Source organism: Pithys albifrons, chromosome 2 (assembly GCF_047495875.1).
Source record: "Pithys albifrons albifrons isolate INPA30051 chromosome 2, PitAlb_v1, whole genome shotgun sequence".
NCBI lineage: Eukaryota > Metazoa > Chordata > Aves > Passeriformes > Thamnophilidae > Pithys > Pithys albifrons.
Genome location: NC_092459.1, coordinates 46,577,494 through 46,586,767, shown reverse-complemented (window position 1 = coordinate 46,586,767; position 9,274 = coordinate 46,577,494).

Sequence of the window (9,274 nt, the reverse complement as noted above, 5' to 3'; positions counted from 1 at the left end):
TACTATTAATTCTGTAAGGCAGGAAGGCATGAGCATTTTAAGAATGCACAACACCAAGAAGCAGTTTGCTTCACAAGCCTGAGATGAGTGTTATTTTGAAGGAAGTCATGTCCGTGACTAAAAATAAATCTATGCCATTTCCCTGTTTGAATTTCCTGGAGACCTTTAAAGAATACAGAGACCTAACCAAGTCATTCTCTTTGAAGGAAACATTTGAGATCATTAGAAACTTGCAAGCTGGGGAGTTCTCATATCCAGATGTCTTTTGTGGTAAATTTGCGCAGAGCATTTGATACCTGTTTATCCTCTCATTTACAAACCATGTGCAACTTGTAAAGTCAGCACTGCTCTAAGACAGGCACAACTGGTGGTAGCTCTGCTGCCATAGACAGACATTGGATTAAAATGAGGTTTTGTTGTTAAGTGAAAAGTTAACTTCCAGGCACAGTTCTTAATTTAAAACATCTGAAGAATTAACATTCTTATTTGGGCAATTTTCCAGGTCAGATGGTATAATTTGGATGTTCTCTGCACAAACTTTCTCATTCACAGTAAGTGACTTCACTTCTGTGTAAGTGAAGAATTATGTTGTTTTTACCAGTCACCCCAAAATAAGTTCATCATCCCACATCATAGGTTTTTCTTCCAGTGCTGCTTCTGGATCACTAATCAAAGCACTTGTGTCACACTCTCTGATGCTTCACACACACCTTGGCAGTTTCATATTTGGATGAACCCAGTTGCTTTCATTTTGGATCATTTCTTTAATCCCTTAAGTGCTTGTCAAATCTACAGTTTAAATACACTGTCCAGAGGGGGAGAGGGGATTTCTGGTGTTTGGTTGGGGGTTCTTTAGCAAGTTAAAATCTCTTAACTCATTTATATTCCATGATGCCAAGCAGATTTAAAAGGCAAAGAGGCTGTTCACACAGTTTTCCCTGTTCCCACTCCTTTGGTTTAGTTTCCAGGCTTTCCTCTGGACATCTTCAGATAGCACTTCTGTTCCTGGTCATTTTAAGACTGAGCATCCCCTTGAAGGAAGTGACTTGCACCTAAGCTTGATGGAAATTTGGACTTACAAGGCTCAAGAAGTTTACATGGGCTCTAATGGATTCCAGCAACTCATGTAGAAGAATTTTTACGAAAACATATAAAATAATCTTGCTGTTCTACTTGGTGCTTGCTGATAATGTCTCTGATGGAGAATATCAACCAGTTTGAGTCACCATGATTCAAAAAAGATGTAGACAGAAACAAAAATGTGAAGGTGTAGGAAACATAACCTGCTAGAAAATATTGAATTTGATTGGTCTAGCAAAAATGGAGAAAAGAAATTATTCCTATGTTCTTTGGAGATAGGACAAGAGTAATGTATTTTGATTGCACCAAGAGAGACTGAGGGTTGGTGCTAGAGACAGCTTCCTCTAGTGATCAGGACAGTTAACAGTAGGAAAGGTTGCCTAGAGAGGTTGTGGAATATCCATTACTCTTGGTTTCTAAGAGCAAATGTGACAGATATGAGTTGGGAATCACTCTGGTATAGCTCTACCTGCTTTGGGCAAGGACTGTGGACAAGTTTATTCCTCAAGGCAATCTTCCAGAGCTACTTATTTAATACTTGGGGATAATAGATAGAATTAAACACTGAATGCAACAAACGAAACTCAAGAAAAGAAGAGGGTAAAAAAGGCTTTGGACATTGTTAAATTTTGGGGAGCTAGAGATGTGCTTTAGTCTTCAGAAAGTTCTCTGACCTGTTTTTGGTTTGCCTAAAATTAATATAAATTATCACTTTGTAGGCAGCATTAAGAAGCTTGTTGACTTCAGAAAGGTCACTCAAGGGGGGTTAAGCTGGGTGGGTACTGAAGTAATTTCATATACCTCATCAAGTTTCTCATATTTGTCCCAGTGGTGAGCCTCATGAGAGGAAGTGTACATATTGCCTGACTGAGCAAAGATTTGTGCTATAAAGTTCGCAATCCTTTTGGAATAGGTTCAAAGCTTAAAGTGGACACTAAAATGAAAAAGGGCACACAAAAATTCCAGTTCCAGGAAACTGAACTAAAGTTTAAGGACCGCATACAGAAAGGAAGAGAGAATTGAGGTGGCCATAAATGTTTATAATAAAAATATCAGAGATGTGATCACAGTTCGGGTCATGGAGTCTTAATTTATCATGTCTCATGCAATGTATAAGGATTTCAGAGTATGCAGGTTGGGGAGGAGGTTGTTGAGTTATCCCTGTTTCCATAGAAGAAACAAGAAGAGCATGTATTTTGCAAAGGCACCATGACCATCTTTCAGAATTTCAGTTAACTTCCTTTTCTCCTTAAATCATCTAGTACTTTTATATAAACCTCCTAAATCTTCTTCACAGTTACTTCAGTAAAATCCAAAAACACATCCATCATCTTAAGGTGCCTTCCCCAATAGCAACTCATTAATAGATTTTACCAAATTCTGATTTCACTGTCACACAGTATTAAATGAACTGTTGAGATTCAAAGCAGAATTCAAATGATAGGGAAATTTAGGTCTAAAACAGCAAAAACGTAAGATGACATATTTCAAAGAGCTTTATAGCCTTTATTTCTGTGGGTATTCTCATCTTGGCTAGTATTAACCGGGAGCAACTCCACCAAATATGGCAAAAAAACCAACAATTGCACAGCAGTGTAGTCCCACCATGGCATCATGATCAGTCCTGAAAGTGCTCTCATGAATTATCATTTAGATGTTACCTTTTTTGAAAGCCTCTAGCAATAATTGAGAAGAAAACAACTTAAATAAAAGCACTTCACAGTTTCTCTCACTGCATAATGACATTTTATGAAAAGAGAAAACCTATTTTTTTTTGTTTAAGAAGATGATGTGCTTTCCAAATGAATACAGCAATGTCAAAATACTTAAAATGATAAAGCATTTCCAAGATAATGTTGCTAGTTTGGGGATATTATACAAAAAGTGACTAAGTAGATGAAAAAATGGCATTTGAGAGGTTACAGATACACTGGAGACAAAGAAGAAAAGGACTGCTTAAAATGACATACAGGCTGCTTTGGTAGTCAAAATTTTCAAGCCATGGGAAGTGGACTTGTAACAGCAAATAATGCTTCCCCTTTCCTTTCCAACATACTAAAATCTGTCACAAATACTGAAGTTTATTCAGAAGCAAATAAAAAACATAGAGAACCTCTCCTCTTACCCTGATACAAGTGTAAGCCTTAAGCTTGTGCCAGATCAATTGAAATGGTCTGTACTTCTTTAAGTAACTTTAAATTAGGAAACTTTTGATCAGGCTTTATGGACCACTTAATTCTCTCATAAACCACATGCAATTTAGTAATAGTTTTTTTCAACTGGAAAGATGAACAGGATGGAGTTTGCAACAAGTGTAGTTTAAAGTTCGTGGGGATTTTTTTCTTGAAACATAAAACTATATTTTGAGTCCATTCAGTACAAAGCAAAAGCGTGATCATCCAAACTATCTAATACACAGCCTAAATATGCCAAGTTTGCATAACAAAAAGAAGGGGAAATGGGGTATAAGTGTAGGAGGAGAGAAAGAGTATGGCTTCATAATCAAATGACAGCAGTTGGTGAAGATGAATGAAAAAAAGGAATGCTGCATGTTTGTATTGTATGAATTAATTAATGGAGTTTGAATGTCTTTGAACACTCTTACTATTGATATATGAATACTTTTGATCGAAGAAAACACTCTTAGTGAAGAATAAAAGAATTACTAGATTTTGGTACTACAAAACTGCGCATGAGAAACCCATGCTGAATAACAGCAAAAATCGCAGATTGTTATAAATGAGCACAATTATTCATAGTTATGTAAATGTGAGTATGAATTCAATTTTTATGCACTTATTGAAGGGAAATATGTTAAAAGAGAAAACTTCTTCAGAATAAGATGCAATAAACTGAGCAAAATTATAGCACAAATAGGGAATTTCTTTCATAGGAGAAAGTAATTGCAATACAGGACCCTGGGACTGCCAGAATGGATTGTACTGAGTAAGGGTTCCTCACAGAGCTGCATTTCTCCTTTTCTCTTTCTTGGCCACCAGGATGCTAACACTGACATCCCATTCCTCTAGCAGCAGTCCTATTTGCCTAGAAGTGCAGATAGCTAATTCCATGTATCCTTATTCTTGTAGTCAAAAAAGTGGACAACTCACTCATATGTTTCTAACACTGAATGGAGAATGTTCAGGTAATGAGGTGTCTATAAGGCAAGAGATTCCTTCTTTTGCTAGCTATCTGTCACATATCCTGAAGTCCCTTGAATTTGTGCCTGAGCCTCATGTTACTCTTCTAGGTCATGAATTGGTCAAGCTCCTTATAGCTCCTTTCACCACTCCCTTTATTCTTATGTGAATGTTCAAATATAAAATGTAAATGTAGTAGTTTCTAGACATGACACATCCTCAGATGGTACTTATCGGACATTTCTGAACACCTCACCTAGCTTTTGACTGGCCAAACACTCTTGAGAACTATTTCTAGCATGTAATTTGTAACTTCATGCAACTACTGATTAAAAAAAAAAATCCATACCATAACACTTTTGCTTCTTTTCTTGCAAATTTGAAACTGTTCCGTAATTGTCCTAGCACAGATTATATCAATGTCAATAATTGATCCTTAGATCGGAAAATGCAACATTAAATATGCAATGTAATACCAGCTACCACATTGGTTGACTGCAGATCCAGGACAACTTTGCTCTTTGGTGTACAAGTTGGTGTGACTGCCAGTAGAGCCAGTGGCATTTGTAATTCTGCAAAGACTCATCTGCATTTGCAGAGTATATCTACAGTAAGCCTAATGGGCATGCCAGAGCCAAGGCTACCACAGGAATAGCCACTGGCTCTGGAGGCGTGAGAGCTGGTAGAGGAATTGTAGGTACCTGTGTGCTCTTTCCCTACACAGGAAGAAAAGCTTCAGGTTAAACCCCTCTGTGAAATGGCAGCAAGGAGCAAGAGCTTTCCAGAGGAGTGCTCTTTCAACAGCCAGGCTGACTGCAAATTTGGATATATACCAGCCAAGGCCCTACTCAAACACTGCTTCTTCTACTTCTGTCAGGCACAGCACTTACTGCATGCATCTTTTCATCTCAGGCCATAAACCCATAATCCTTTCCAGTCAGTAAAAGGAAATAGGGACTTGTAATTCTTCCTATAATGAGGCCAGAGAAGAAGTAGATCTGCCTCTCTTTATTGCTCAGAGTGTGAGACACAGCCAGGTCAGATGTACTGCTTATTTTCAGGTTTTCACATGAGCACCACAGCAGACCTCCACGAAGAGCTCCTTTCATTCAGCAAAGGTATCCCAGCACATACATGTCACCAGAGCTGCTGACTCCAAAACTGGTATTAAGAACAGAAATTAAATTCTGTTAAGGGTATGGACAAAAATAGTGATTATAGGCAAGTTTTAGTTTTACCTAGGCCAGCCTTCTAATCTTAATGTCTTTCTTATTCAAGAGGATCTTATATTTGCTTTCACAGGTAGATCTAATCTGAAGACCATGGCATTAACATGCCTAAACACACCAGATGCCAAAAGTCTTGCTCTGAATTGCTGGTGCACGGCATGAGGCATACAAAGCATCAAGCAGAAATCTCTGTCTTGGTTCCCAAAGCAGCACAGCTGAAAGAAACTAGCAAATTTGTTGTATGTCTTTCCCTTTCCAGAAGAGCTCATGTGATGCTAACAGGTGGGGCTCTGCAGTGTGCTGCACTTCATGGTATTAAGTGATGATGCCCTTAGTTTCATCGTGCCATTAATGCTGATTAGACCTTGAGTCTCTGCACATAAAAAAGATTTTGAAAAAGGCCAAAGTACTGTGCCAGTAACAGCTCAAAAGAATAGCCCAGATCAGAACAAGGAGGAGAAGCCATAGACTCTGGTTTTCTGGGCATTTGGGGATTGTTCACGGAGGGTTCCCCAGCTATAGTTTTTTTCTGTGATAGTATTTAGCAATACCTGTTTTGCAGAGAAAACCATCCACAGTGATTCATGAGAAGATGGTGACTAAAGTGCACGCCATATATCTTGTGATATAAAACACTAGTTTTACCTAGTTAATCCTGGTTTTTTATATCCATGAAACATGTTCATAGTGAGGTCCCTTGTTTTTTTCACTGTGCTGAACCTAAGGATTCCCTTTTTCTTTGGCAACTGCCTCAGTGGGCATTTACCATGGCATTTTGCTCTTTTTGTGGGGCTGAGAATCTCAGCCATTTGCCTCCAGGCATCTGTGAAGAGTGAAACACAAACTTCTGAAAATTAGACTGCTTTGTCAAAAAATCATCTTTTCACTTAAAATATTTCAAAAGCAAGAGATGTCAAAGTAAATTTTGCATGCCTCAAAGCGAACAAAGTAAAAGACCCCAAAGAGAAAAGGGAGATTCCTGGCTTGAGATTTAAGTGTTCCCTCCTCTGAATTCAAATAACAAAAATATTTTTCAAAGTATGAATCTCCTGAGCACTGGCATGTTATGTCGCCAAATAATTCATTAAGGAATGTTAGCTCTACTGCTGCAGTTTGAAGTGTCAGAGGTTCTTTGCCTGCAACAGCTGTTATTCACAAGAACGGAGGGAAGAAGAGGGTTGTCTTTGTATATTTCTTTCAGAGCACATTGTATTAAAAACAAACAAACAAACAAAAACCCCTAAATAATGATATAATAGTGAGGAAACTCATTCTTAAGTGCTGTAATAGTTCATCACCATCCACAGTAGGGCAAAGCTCTGTTCCCTTCCTGCGCACAAATTGTTTGATTGCACTCACTGCCACAGAGTTTGTTTCCTAATATTCAGCATGACATTTCCTGCTTTTAGCCTTGGGCTTATATGGGTTTGATCCAGCCTGCCCTGAAATTAATGGAAAGACTGCTATTTACTTCAGTGTTCCCTTTCCCTCTTGCTACAGCCCATTGGCTGCTTCAATGATTTCTCTCGCTTTCATTTTGGCTGGCCTTCAAGTCCTTCCAAAACATTGTGCCTCTTGTTCTATACACAGGCACAGACAGAAAGAGGGACAGACAAGATAATAATCCCCTTGCCATGTGCACTGGCCAAGGGGTGCAGAATGGTTCATGTGGCAGCACTGTAGGGAACAAACCAGGTCTCCTGTTCCAGGCAGCCCTCGGCAGCACCCCAGCCATCCCTAGCTACTCCTACTCTACTGCAGTTGCCAGTACCAGCATAGCCAAGAGTTATGCTGCAGCTCTTTGCATTATCAAACACCTCATATTGAGGTTTTGAGGTCACTAGACATAATCGCACACCTAGTCCTGGTATAATGCCCCCTACTTGGGTGATTTTCCTTGTAGCAGTTAATTTTTTCTCAAAAAATGAGTGTGAATACTGCTCCACATTTACATTATAGCACTTAAACCTACTGTCTCTAGAGATAATCTCTCTTTGAGTGCTCTGCTTGCCTGACTGCAACCCTCCTGGGTTTGTGAGGTATTGTAAAAAGTCAGGTGTATACTTTTCAGATGCTCAATACTGAAATATATATCAGGTTTTCCTCCCATTGACAACCAAAAGCCTTGCACCTCTGGTGTTGGGTATTTAGTAATTGTGGGCTGATACTTTCTTGTCTGGCTTTATCAATTTAATGTTAAGTTCTTGGAGGACTGTAGTTTGCCCACAGTGGCAGGCTTTGGCCCAAAAGTATTTCACTTTTGTCCTATTTCTTGTTTTTACTACCACTGCTGTTAGATGGAGCTAAGTACCAAAGGTATACATTCATCTTGACAGCAAGCATTTTTACCAGGTTGCTGTTAACACTTTCTGCAGGGAATGTTACTCTATTCAGGGATTGTTTGACATATATATTCTTTTTAGCAACTTGCTTTAATAGGTCTGCAGCACTTTTAAGCACTGATTTAGCTTTGTCATTGTAACGTGATGGTGATGTAGAACTCCTCTTCCAAGGTAAATGATCTGAACAGAGTGGCCCAAGTCAGGGCCGTTATCTGAAAGCACAAGGCTGAGAGTACCAGGCCACCTGAAATGATTCCTGCTGTGCTCAGTGCACTGTCTGACAGTCATCTGATTTCTGCCAGCCTGAAAGAAAGCCCACAATGTGTGCACAGAGAGGGAGGGACGAGAAGCCAAGGCAAATTTCAGAGTCACAGTTAGGTCAGCTCAGTCAGGCAGTAGGGAGAATTATCTGTGGTGTGTGTGGGAGGGGCAAGCAAGCTTTAACTTTTTCTGAGTTGCCTGTAACTATTGAGCTTTACACCATTAAGGGAGGATCAGGGTCCCAATTTCCAAATGGAACAGACTAGATCATGCCCACCCATCTGTGGAGTAGTCACTTGAAGAAATCTAAGTTTGAATCATCCAAGAGAAGCCAGGAGTGAAAATTAAACAATGTGGACAATGTGCTACCAATGCTCAAGTTCATTCTCACGCTGTCACTTATTTAGAGCACAGACAAACCAAATGCTATATACATTTCATCAGCTTTGCCTGGTTTTGCACATTCCCATATAAGCCCCAACTGTTTACAAGGTCTTTGATATCCCTGGTCATGTCTGCCAAACACTGACATCTCCAGTTTTTTGGAGACACACTTCAATTTCAGAAGATGCTTTGAGGAAGCGTCTGTGTTCTGAAAGCTGTGAGCCAACCGCCTTTAGCTATGATGCTATCTTGTATGCTCCCAGAGCCTCAAAAATTCAAGGACTTTGCGCATGTGGGTGGGAGTTCTCCTTTGGCATATGCCCAGCTCCACAAAATTATAGATATGAGCACTAGTTTCATATGGTTTGTTGTCAGATTCCTTTCGGATGCTTCCTTGACAATGGCAAATAATTAACTTGCTTGCTTTCTGTGCCTTTTTCTTATCCATTTTTCCAGCAATTTGAGGATCTGGTATTTTGGTTCATTTGCCATACTTTGATGACCAGGAAATTAAGTCAGGTCTATATATCTAATTCCGTCTTTTTGTCATATAACTCTAAATTGTAGCATTGCAGTTTCAGCATCATGGAAAGTCACAAGCAATAACTCCTTTAAAATGCTCTCTAGTGATTTAGTGTTTTTTTCTACTTTAGTTGCTTTACATCCTCAAACTTAGTGATGAAGTGACTCACATCAAATATGATTGCTCTACATTTCTTCTTGGTTTGGATGTCCTTTAGTTCTGTGTTGATAATGAACTCAGTCCAGAAGCTACCAGCTGTCTCTGCTGTAGGGTATTGCTTCTTTAAAGTACAACTCACTAGCATCATACAATGTT